The 12,051-nt window shown below is 44.1% G+C and overlaps 1 protein-coding gene across 6 annotated transcripts in view; it reads left to right on the forward strand.

The window, feature by feature from the left end:
- The first annotated feature begins 1,310 nt into the window (after positions 1-1,310).
- Positions 1,311-12,051, forward strand: part of FUT8 (fucosyltransferase 8) — a 429,531-nt gene continuing 418,790 nt past the window's right edge. For 3 of the 6 annotated variants that reach the window (XM_053602553.1, XM_053602548.1, XM_053602554.1), the window contains exon 1: positions 1,669-2,607. The gene's annotated coding sequence lies outside the window, so the exon portion shown is untranslated. Of the gene's footprint in view, positions 1,436-1,668; positions 2,608-3,156; positions 3,206-12,051 lie in introns of those variants that run through there. The other 3 variants (XM_053602549.1, XM_053602551.1, XM_053602550.1) reach the window with 3 other exon arrangements.

Genomic DNA, 12,051 nt, shown 5'->3' on the forward strand with positions numbered 1-12,051 from the left:
CACCTGTAATTCCAGAACTCTGGGAGACCTAGCTGGGTGGATTGCCTGAGCTCAGGAGAGCAGCCTGAGCAAAAGCTAGACCTGCTGTCTGAAAAATAGCTGGTCATGTTGTGGTGCACGCCTGTAGTCCCAGCTACTCTGGGGGTTGAGGTAAGAGGATAGCTTGAGCCCGAACGGTTTGTGGTTGCTGTGAGATATGATGCCTTGGCATTCTGCCAAGGGCGACTGAGCGAGACTCTGTCTCAAACAAACAAAATCTGGACATTTTGAGGCAAACATAAAGTAAAGCTTTGAAATTGAAGACACTTAAGTATTATAAAATGTAAGCTCTAATTGTTAACCAACCAGAAACAGGTCTCTTCTTTCTTAAAAAAAAAGTTATACATGCTTGTTGAAATATCTTGAAAAATGCTATCTTTAAAGAGTAAAACATCCACACTACCTGTGATTTAAAAAAATTATCTGAAGTGTGACTGATAAGATTTTGGTCTTTAATCCATTTTACACTTAAAATTCTGTTCAAATTGAGCATATACTTAAAATTTATTTCCAACAATCAAAGGGTAACTCTTAAAGCAGAATCTTATTGTTTGTAAGCTTAGTGCAAAAATCTCACGCATATGACAGATGATTGTTAATGATTTTATTGAATGATGACGTCCAAACTTTCTGAGCTAGAATGTGATTCTGGGTCGGCCAGTATATATTTTTTGTGACCTTGGATAAGTCATCCTGGTTTCCTCCCAAAATAACAATCTTACAAAGGACTGTAAAGTACAGCACTTCATAGCATGATTTTTGTTTAAACAGCTGACAAATAAATACCAGAGGCATATAAGGTCCAGCCAAGCCTCCCTTGGAACCTACTTGAGGACTTATTTTCTTTCTATAATAACTTTAATAACAAATAATTAAATACTTTAATGACAGTCTCAGTAATTTATTTATGTGTTAATTTATTTATTTGGTTCTTAGGCAGACTGCACTCTTGGCAGGCCAATGCCTCTTATCTTTTTCCTGTGATTCTTATAAAACTCAGTATCTAAGAGGCCTTCGCTATTTGCTCTGGGGTACAAGTACCCCTGGTATTTACTTAAAAACATCCAAGCCTAGAGAATAAAACTTGTCTTTAGAGCACCATTTCTCTTTTGCACCGTACTGCGCCCCAGGCTTGGGACCTGGGGCCGAAGGCTACAGGGAAGAGTTTGGGAAGGGAAGCCTCTCTCGCGGGCCTCTGATTGGCCGGTTCGCACTCCACTCACGCGGCTCGCGGCTCTGATTGGCCTCCGCGGCACCCCTCAGCCCCGCGACTACTTTGTGTGCCCTGGCTCCGCGCTTGGTCCTGCAGCTCAGCTCGTGGTCTGGGCGGGTCCGAGGTAGCTCTTCTGCCCACTCTCTGCATCGCGGGCGCCAGGAATTTTCCGAGTCCGAGCGGGTAGGAAGCATCTTAGGGAAAAGCCTCCCCTTCCCTCCCCATGCTGTTCTCTTTTCCGTACTGAATAAACTTCCGCATCAGGGGGGCTGTCGCAGCCGCAGGTCCGGAGAGGCCGGGTAGCGAAGACAGGCCCTCGTGGGGGGTTTTTTCTCTGCGGGAGAAGGTGGAATAACAGTTCTTACAGGATAAAACCGGGCGCGACGTCGCCGGTAGGAGCGATGCCATTGTACGATCGCGCTGTAAGCGTAGCCGAGCGTCCAGGCGCGGGCTGCAGGGGCCGAGCAGCAGCAGCGACTACCCCTAACAGCGGCGAGCGAGGGTGCTACGCAGGGCCGCGGGCTGAACTGGCTAGGGGCGGTCGGTTCCCCGGCACTTCAGAGAATACGGCCTTCTCCTGAGTTGGGTCTCCTGGCAGTGGGAGCGGACTCCGCTCGCGCCCCCTCAGCCTCCGGCCTTCAAGCGGCTGAGGGCGGCCTACGTGCTAGCCGGCGCCCGCGTGCAGCCTGTGCCCTGCTGGAATTCTGCCGTCCCGCCGTGGCCCGTGGTTCTGCCCGCTGGTTGCTGCAGCTATGCTGCCCGCCGGCGCAGGGAAGAAGGGGGCGGGGAGAAGTCCTGGCACATGCCAGGGTCGCCGTAGGTGTCGGTGGCCAGCGCATGCGCGCCGTCTCCCAGAAGCCTGGAACGCGGAGGGGCGCGCGCCCGCTCACGCTGGCCGCGGCTTCCCCGCCTGCGCTTGTTGTCAGAGCCGCTCCGGCGCGTGCGCGCCTTATCTCCGGCTGACCCGAGTGGCCGGTTCCCTCGGCTCCAGGCCCACCCCGCCCGCCCCCGCCCGCCCCCGCCCGGCCCCCAGCCAACCCGTCCCCTTCCTCTCTCCGCGGAATGGGGCCGGCGCTGCTCGGGGTCGCGCGCCCTGGACCCGGCTCGCGCTCGGTCTCGCGCTGTCAGCTACTGCCCGGCTCGCGCCGCCTCGCGCTCTCCCTCAGTCAGTGGCGCCGAAGGCTCCGTTAAGCAGCGGCTGCGGTTCCTGTTTCCGTTCCTTCCTCTCCTTTCAGTCGGGAGTAGCATCCTCCACCCAGCCACCCCTCCCACTTCCCCGGCGTGGGGCAGCTGCTGCTGAGGGCTGTGGCGGTGGCGACGGCGGACGGCGGAGACCGCCTCTGCTCCCGCCTCCGGTAAGGGGGCGTTTTGGGAACCGGGCCCTTAGCGCCTCGGGGTCTTGGGCTGGGCAAGCGCGCGGGATCTGAGGAGGCTCCCAGGCTGTCGCTGCTCTTCTTCCTGGGCAACCCCCGGGCCTGTTGGTGCAACTGCTGCTGCTCATCCAGCAGCTCTCTGGAAAGTGGGGAGGGAGCCCCTGGGACGCTCTGTCGGGTGCCTTGGCGCAGCCCCGGGGGCGCGGGCAGGGGTGAGGGACGCCTGCTTCCCCAGCTGGGAAGCGAGCGGCGCCGCCGCTGTCCTGGACGTCGCGCATCCTTGCTCAGGGCAGGGGCCGAAGCCTTGGCGAGATGGGATGGGGGCGGGGGTGGGAGGTGTCCCTCGTCTCCCCTCTACACCTCCCTCCCTTCTGGCCAGCCGCTCTGTTCCTGTAGTCACGGACTGTTGGGAAGAGGATGCCTGTGCTTTGTGGGGTTTCCATGAGTGGGTCCTCCGGCTAGAAATCAGGGAGTGGACCAGCGCAAAGAGCCGCTCCCGGCGAGGGGCCGGTGCGGGGCAGTTAAGGCTTGAGCGCCGCTGTAACCCCTTTGGATGCACACATGAGCTGGCGACTGTTGAGTATGTAAACTTATCTGGGAGGGCTGAATGGGTTCGTATTTATTAGTTGAAGGAGGTTCGTCCTGCAGGAGAGCGGGTTATCGGGTGCAGCACCTGTTCTCGCACTGTGAGGATTGCAATCTTTAGAGACGCTATGTGTTTAAGTTAAATGGCAGTGTCACGGCTAAGGTTTATCCTTGGCGAGCTTTTAGCATTTTGTTGTATATTACTCTTTAGATAGGGGCCTTGGATAAAGGCAGTGATAGGTGGTGTTTTCTGCTTTCTATGTTTGAATTAATTTGCAGTTTATTTAAACCAACTCAAGAAAAGCCAGGCTCTACAGTAGAAAACCCCAAATGTCATCATTTTGCTGAACAAAATACTGCAACACAAGTTATTATTTTTTTTTTTATCAGCCTAGAGTTAAACTAGTCACAAGTAACTGACTTGACTTTTGACTTGGCTCTATGGATACTGTAGGCAGGTTTCATTATTTTTTTTCTTGTTATTCCTGGGTTTAAGTGCATATTTATTTTCTTGATTAAATTTACAGTCATGTTTTATGCATAATTCTTTAAAAGAGTGCCTCATATGGAAAGTATTTTAAGAAATTATTATTTATGTACTGCAGATCTATACTGAGATAATGGATTAAGTTTTAGTCCCCCTTCTTTAAAATAACTTAGAATAACCTAAAATTCTATGCCAAATAATAAGACCTTGTACATTTCTATCCTTGTGAAATATATGATATGTATAGAAAGTCTTAATTACTTAATTTATTAATACTACAGCATAAAGAGAAGATGGGAATTTAGGCCTTTGAAATTGTGATTTTACAGGCTTAGTATGTAAAAATGCATGGTGTTAGAAATGAATAGGCTATAAGAAACATAGGAGGGTAGTTTGAAGGCATAGATTTTCCTTTTGCTGCTTTGTAAACTGAGAATTTTGTTTAAATTGAAGAGCTGAACAGCAGGAATGAAACTTGCCTGGCTGGCAGAAACTTAGAAAAATTTATCTTTTATCAAGTAGTGAGTTAACATGAAGGGCATTTTTATGATTTAAGGTAGGGATTCAAAATTTTCAAGAAATTTGCGCTATGTAGATTGTTTTTTATGGATGTTCTTGAACTTATTTTAAAAATCAGTTCTATTTAAGATGTATAAAATTTAAAAAATTATTCTGGTTACGTTGTGCAGTTTTTTGTTATAAATTCTAACCAGTCATGTTTATGAAATTGGATTCCCCTTAAAAGTGGTAAATTTTGAAATTTGGTAGTAGGTTGGAAAAACTTGTTACTTGTTTATTTTTCAAAAATGCAGTTGTATTAGTACATTGGTCTGGAGGGGGAGCTAGTGCCAAAGCAAAGTATAGCTTAATAGCTGAACTTTTAAAACCCCTAAAATCAGGTTTTTATGACCAAGAGAAACATAATTTTTTAATTAAAAGAGTAGAGGAATCACGTGAACACGTATCTATACATGATTACTTGTTGAATGCATATACTGTGTATTATAAATTAGTTTGAAAAATCTTTTCATGATCTGAAATAATTGAAAGCAAATGCTTAATAGTTATTGAATTTCTCATTTAAAATCTCTGAAAATGTGTCCCCATACTGAAGATTGTGTATAGTATTGTTAACCTTCCTGTGAAGTACATCAAAAGGGAAGGTGTGTGTGTATTCTTGACCCTTTGTGCATGTTGCATGTTCTTAATTGTTTTCTTTATAATATCTGTAGTCCTAGAATGGAAAAGAAAAGAAAAACTTCAAGTAGACTCTTATGTGGGCAAAGACAGTAGTTGTGTGGTAGGCTAGGTATTTATCAGAAGTAGGGACAATTTCTTTTTCTTTTTCTTTTTTGAGACAGAGTTTCATTATGTCACAGCAACCTCTAATTTTCTTGCCTCTGCCCCCTAAGTAGCTGCGACTACAGGCACCCGCCACAACACCTGGCAATTTTTTTTTTGTTGTTGTTGTTGCAGTTGTCATTGTTGTTTAGCTGGCCTGGGCTGGCTTCGAACCCTCTACCCTTGGTGCATGCGGCTGGCACCGTAACCACTGTGCTATGGGCGCCAAGCCAATTTCTTTGTATTTTAATTTTTTTAAAAAAGTAAAGCTAATTTCGATGAATAAATGGACCCTTCAGACATCTGGAGAGCAGTATCCCAAGGTCACTTAACCATTGTTTTCTGCAATGTATGTGTGTAATGCAGTGAGTTCAGCTGATGTGCTAAATTGAACTTGTGCCTTTGAATATGAAGCAGTTATTTTGTGGTCTTTGGCACTTTATTTACATTTATAAACTGTAATCAATAAAGTATGTTATTTTACTTCTGTTTACCTTTACTTTAAAACCAAGCCCAGAAATTGATAATGTATTAAAATTCTATTGGAATATTCAGTTGTCTGAGGCTAGTGGTTGGGTTGTTTGTTATCTTTAGGTCTTCATTATGTAAATAGCATTTCAATGCCGATAAAATAAAAATATAGACTTTTACATTTCTTTAATGGTTATTTTTGATTTACTATTACTGCATTTAGTAAACTCTTGGTTTAATTAAATGACACATACCTTGTATATTTATGAATGTAAAAGTGTTTCATTTTATTTTATAGTCATAAGAGTAAATATTTAACAAACATGTTACATTTATTTACTAAAAAATAAAACTAAGATTCTAAACAAGTCTGAAACAAAAATATATTATTATTATAGTACTTTTATACCCTACATCAATACTGGTTGTTTTGGTCTTTTTCAGGTGAGATATCAACTTCTAGTCTTCTACAGTAGTGCAGCATTTAGAGGACTGCTGCAGGATTCCCTTTGGTTCTCTTACTAATTTGTCTGGCTTCAATTTCTGTACCACGTAGTATAGAATTTCTTTTTTACAGTGTTAATTGTTTTTTATTGTAGATTATTATAGTGAGACAAATATCTGCATTATAAAAGTAAAAGGTAATTTACAACCGATTTTTAAAGAACCTTTAAAAAAATCTCCAAAAGAAGAATATTATACGGAGAAGTATATACATTTAAAATATGAAAAAAAATGGCCAGGTGGTTCATGCCGGTAATGCTAGCACTCTGGAAGAATGAGACTGGTGGATTGCCTGAGCTCCGGGGTTTGAGACCAGACTGAGCAAGAGCAAGACCCTCTCTCTACTAAAAATAGCAAAAACCAGCAAGACGTTGTGGTGGGCTACTGGCAAGGCCAAGGCAAGGTTATCTCTTGAGCCCAAGAGTTTGAGGTTGCTGTGAGCTATGACACTACAGCATTCTACACAGGGTGACAGAGTAAGACTCTGTCTCAAAAAAAAAAAAAAATTTAAAAAATGATTAGTCTCAAATCTCAACCTTTTCTTCATTCTAATCTTCAGCCTTCATCCCTCCCCACCCCCAAACAGCCAAACACCCTCCATCATCTCACAGTTTTTCTCTTTGGAGTAATTAGAAATCAAACTGATAAAGTTAACCTTATCATGTACCTGGGCAAGGTATTGAAAGCAGAGTTATAGGGGTAATTTTATTTAAATTTTCTTTTAAGGAGGTGGGCTATGTGGCTCAGGCCTGTAATCCTAGCACTCTGGGATGCCAAGGCAGGAGGATCCCTTGAGTGCAGGAATGCTAGACCAGCCTGAGCAAGAGCAAGACCCCATCTCTACTAAAAACAAAAGCATTAGCCTGGCATTGTGGTGGCACCCGTAGTTATAGCTACTCTGGAGGCTGAGGCAGGAGGACCACTTGAAGCTTGGAGTTTGAGGTTGCTAAAAGCTAGGTTGATGCTATGGTACTCTTGCCTGGGCAACAGAGTGAGACTCTTTGTCTCAAAAATTTTTTTTCTTTTAAGGCTCGGCACCTGTAGCACCAGCCACATACACCGGAGCTGGTAGGTTTGAATCCACCCCACGCCTGCCAAACAACAATGACAACTACAACCAAAAAAAAAAAAAAAAAAAAGATAGCTGGGTACCTGTAGTCCTTGCTACTTGAGAGGCCGAGTTTGAGGTTGCTGTGAGCTGTGATGCCATGGCACTCTACCCAGGGTGACATAGTGAGACTCTGTCTCAAAAAAAAAGTTTTTTTTTCTTTTAAAATGACTTTATTTTGGCTCTGTGCCTGTGGCTTAAGCGGCTAAGGCACCAGCCATATACACCTGAGCTGGTGGGTTTGAATCCAGCCCGGGCCTGCCAAACAACAATGATGGCTGCAACCAAAAAATAGCCAGGTGTTGTGGCGGGTACCTGTAGTCCCAGCTACTTGGGAGGCTGTGGCAAGAGCATCGCTTGAGCCCAAGAGCTGGAGGTTGCTGTGAGCTGTGATGCCACAGCATTCTACCCAGGGCAACAGCCTGAGGCTCTGTCTCAAAAAAAAAAAAAAAAGAAAAAAAGACTTTATTTTATAAGACTTAATAAACTTTATTCATCTACTACCTCTTTGTGATAGTTTTTTTATGGTGAGAAAACGACAATATGAAGAAGTACGTTTTTGAACCTTGTAAGTTTTTTTTTTTTTGTAGTTTTTGGCCGAGGCTGGGTTTGAACCCACCACCTCCAGCATATGGGACTGGCGCCCTATCCCTTTGAGCCACAGGCGCCACCCTGTGAGTTTTCTTAAAATGAATAAATTATACCAATATAAGATATGTATTAGATTTGCCTTTGCTTTTTTTTTTGCCTTTTCTTTGTAATAGTTCTATATTATAACTTGGAATAAAGTTATAATTAAAACATTAAAACACTGGAATAAAAAAATCCTTTAATATCACTATTGAATTGCTCCCTATATTTGTTGTGTTATATAGCTCAAGTTTTTCAAATATAGTTTTTTCGATGAAAAAACTGAATAAATATGAAAACATCCTTAAAAGATACTGTCATAGCCTTGATGACTGGTCAGTAGAAATGAAGCTCACGTTATAAAATAAATAATAAAATGATATCAGTCTTATTTTTTGGGGGGGAAATTAAGCTAAATATTTTTTTTCTTGTTTGAGACAGAGCCTTAAGCTGTCGCCCTGGGTAGAGTGCGGTGGCATCACAGCTCACAGCAACCTCTGGGCTCAAGTGATTCTCTTGCCTCCGCCTCCCAAGTAGCTGGCACTACAGGCACCTGCCACAACGCCTGGCTATTTTTTTTTTTTTTTTTGGTTGCAGCCATCATTGGTGGGCTCAGGCTAGATTTGAACCCACCAGCTCAGGTGTATGTGGCTGGCAGCTTAGCCCCTTGAGCCACAGGCGCTGAGCCTAAGCTAATGTTTTATTTCAGAATTTGAGTAGTGAGAAACCTTGCATGATACAAAGTTCAGTGCATAAATGCTATGAACTTTCTGATTGTAAACTTGAACAAAAGTAAAATGATGATGGGTGATTCTTCTATTTGGTTTACCTCAAACATACAATGAAAACAAACCTATTTTGTTTCTATGTAAATCTTATTTGATTAAGAACCATGAATGAATTTTATTTTATTATTTTTTTAGAGACAGTTTCACTTTATGACCCTCGGTAGAGTGCTGTGGCGTCACAGCTCATAGCAACCCCCAACTCCTGGGTTTAGGCAGTTCTCTTGGCTCAGCCTCCTGAGTAGCTGGGACTATAGACACCTGTCATAACGCCTGGCTAGTTTTTCATTGCAGTTTGGCCAGGGCCGGTTTCAAACCCGCCACGCTGGGTATCTGGGGCTCGCGCCCTACCCACTGAGCCACAGGCATCACCCCCCATGAATGAATTTTAAACTTCTTCCAGTATTGTGGCTGATTATATATATTAGATCTTTTAAATGAGATATCAAATTCTATTAATATCTAGACCTAGAGTAAATTTGCTTAGAACATAAAAAAATATTTACAGGGTGGCACCTGTGGCTCAGTGAGTAGGGCGCCGGCCCCATATACTGAGGGTGGTGGGTTCAAACCCAGCCCCGGCCAAACTGCAACAAAAAAATAGCTGGGCGTTGTGGCGGGCGCCTGTAGTCCCAGCTGCTCGGGAGGCTGAGGCAAGAGAATCGCGTAAGCCCAAGAGTTAGAGGTTGCTGTGAGCCGTGTGACACCACGGCACTCTACCCAAGGGCGGTACAGTGAGACTCTGTCTCTACAAAAAAAAAAAAAAAATTTACAAATCATCAAAACTGTAAAAGCATAGCAGTGTTGTTATTATTTTTGAAACAGAGTCTCACTTTGTTGCCTTCGGGAGAGTGCCATGGAGTCATAGATCATAGCATCCTCATATTCTTGGTCTCAAGTGATCTTGCCTCAGCTTTGCTGGTAGCTGGGACCACAGGCACCTGCCACAATGCCCAGCTATTTAGAGAGGAGGTCTGGCTCTTGCCCAGGCTGGTCTCAAATCTGTGAGTGAGCTCAGGCAATCCACTGGCTGAGGCCTCCCAAAGTGCTTAGAAATGGTTTTGCAAGTTCATATAAAAAGGGATAGGGGAGATGGTTCATTGTTAAGGGTCACAAATCAGTCACATTATTGCATAGTCCCCTTTCCAAATTCCTTGAGTGCATTCTCATGTGTCCTGTGTTGTTTCTCTTTCCTCTGTAGAGTTTCTGACTGGAAGAAATTGATTTTTAGACAAACTTAATCAAGCTTGTCTTGATTTTTTTTTTTTCCCTCTGAGACAGGGTCTTGCTCTACTGCCTGGGTTAAAGTGTAGTGGCATGACTGTAGCTCAATGCAACCTCTAACTCCTGGGCTCGAGTGATCCTCCTGCCTCAGCCTTCAGAGTTGCTAAGACTACAGGTAGATGCCACCATGCCTGGCTGATTTTGCTGATGTTTGTAAAGATGAGGGAATCTCACTGTGTTGTTCAGGGTGCTATTGAACTCCTGCCTGTGTTTCCCAAAGTGTTAGGGTTACAGGCATGAGCCATTGTGCCAGGCTGACAGACTAATTCTTAATATTCTTTGTATGCCTCATTGCAATAATATAAGGTAAAAAATATATACATTGAAGAGAACTAACTTTTAAAGCAACAATAATGTTTTCACCTCACTCATGGGATTACTGTTAGCAGGTTTAAGCCAGTTATGAAAATTTCAGAAGGAGAAAGTGTGTTTGACAATTAGGGCCTTAATCAATTGGGATCTGACTGATTCATTTTCTCCTACACATGGAATTGTACTTGCACTTGAAAGGGAAATTTTAGTAGTTGTGTTACAGTTTTTATGATGTCTTGAGTTCTTTTTTTTAAAGACAGAGTCTCACTTCGTAATTGGTAGAATGCTGTGGTGTCACAGCTCACAGCAACCTCCAGCTCTTGGGCTTAGGCCATTCTCTTGCCTCAGTCTCCTGAGTAGCTGGGACTACAGGTGCCCGCGACAATGCCTGGCTATTTTTTTTTGTTGTTGCGATTTGGCTGGGTCTGGGTTTGAACCCACCACCCTCCGTATATGGAGCCGGCACCCTACTCACTGAGTCACAAGCGCCGCCCTGTCTTGAGTTGAGTAACTATTTAATTCATTCAATTACCAAATGTCAAAAGATTGTAATTTTGAGAAAACGTATTCTTTAAAATTAGAGCCAAGCCAGGGTAAACATTTTCCTTTCTTTTAATACATTTTACATTTTCCTTTTTCTTCTAGATAGTTTAATGAAACTTTAGGGCTTAGGAAAGTTATAATTGAAATTCTTTTTTTTTTTTTTTGAAACAGAGTCTCACTATGTCGCCGTCAGTAGAGAGCTGTGGCTTCAAACTCTTGGGCTTAAGCGATTCTCTTGCCTCAGCCTCCCAAGTAGCTGGGACTATAGGCATCTACCACAACGCCTGGCTATTTTTTTTTTTTTTGTTGTTGTTGTTGGAGTTGTCATTGTTGTTTAGCAGGCCCAGGCTGGGTTAGAACCTGCCAGCCTCCGTGCATGTGGCTGGCCGAAGTTCTTGACGCTGGATGACCCTTTCTGGCCTTAGTAAACTGAACCTCGGCGGTATAAGAAATCTACATTTACTGGGCAGCTCCTGTGGCTCAGTGAGTAGGGCGCCAGCCCCATATACCGAGGGTGGCGGGTTCGAACCCAGCCCCGGCCAAACTGCAACAAAAAAATAGCTGGTGTTGTGGCAGGCGCCTGTAGTCCCAGCTGCTCAGGAGGCTGAGGCAGGAGAATCACGTAAGCCCAAGAGCTGGAGGTTGCTGTGAGCTGTGTGACTCCACGGCACTCTACCAAGGGCATAAAGTGAGACTCTGTCTCTACAAAAAAAAAAACAAACAAAAAAAACTACATTTACTAAATAAACCTGGTTGCTGCTTCTGTCATAATTATAGACATGTAGGCTTCCATTAACTAAAACTTTATTTATTTGAGATAAGAGTCTCTGTGGCCCCAGGCTAGAGTACCATGGCATCAACCTAGCTCACAGCAACCTTAAAATCCTGGGTTCCTGCTTCAGCCTCCCAAGTAGCTGGTACTTGCTATAATGCCTGGCTAATTTTTCTATTTTCATTTTCTTTTTTTATTTTTAGACAGTCTCACTTTGTTGCCCTGAGTTGAGAGTGTTGGCATCGTAGCTCACAATAACCTCAAACTCTTGGGCTTAGCAGTCCTCCTGCCTCAGCCTCCTAAGTAGCTGGGACTACAGGTGCCAGCCACTACACCTGGCTATTTTTAGAAACAGGGTGTCCCTCTTGATCAGGTTGGTCTCGAATTCCTAAGCTCAGGTAATCCACCCTCCTGGGCCTCCAGAGTACTAGGATTACAGGTGTGAGTCACCATGCCTGACCTAATTTTTCTATTTTCAGTAGAGACAGGGTCTTTTTCTTGTTCAGGCTGGTCTTAAACTCCTGAGGTCAAGCGATCCTCCCATCTCCACCTTACAGAGTGCTAGGATTACAGGCCTAAGCCATTGTACCTGGACTAAACTATT

The sequence above is a fragment of the Nycticebus coucang genome, chromosome 9, assembly GCF_027406575.1.
Source record: "Nycticebus coucang isolate mNycCou1 chromosome 9, mNycCou1.pri, whole genome shotgun sequence".
Lineage (NCBI taxonomy): Eukaryota > Metazoa > Chordata > Mammalia > Primates > Lorisidae > Nycticebus > Nycticebus coucang.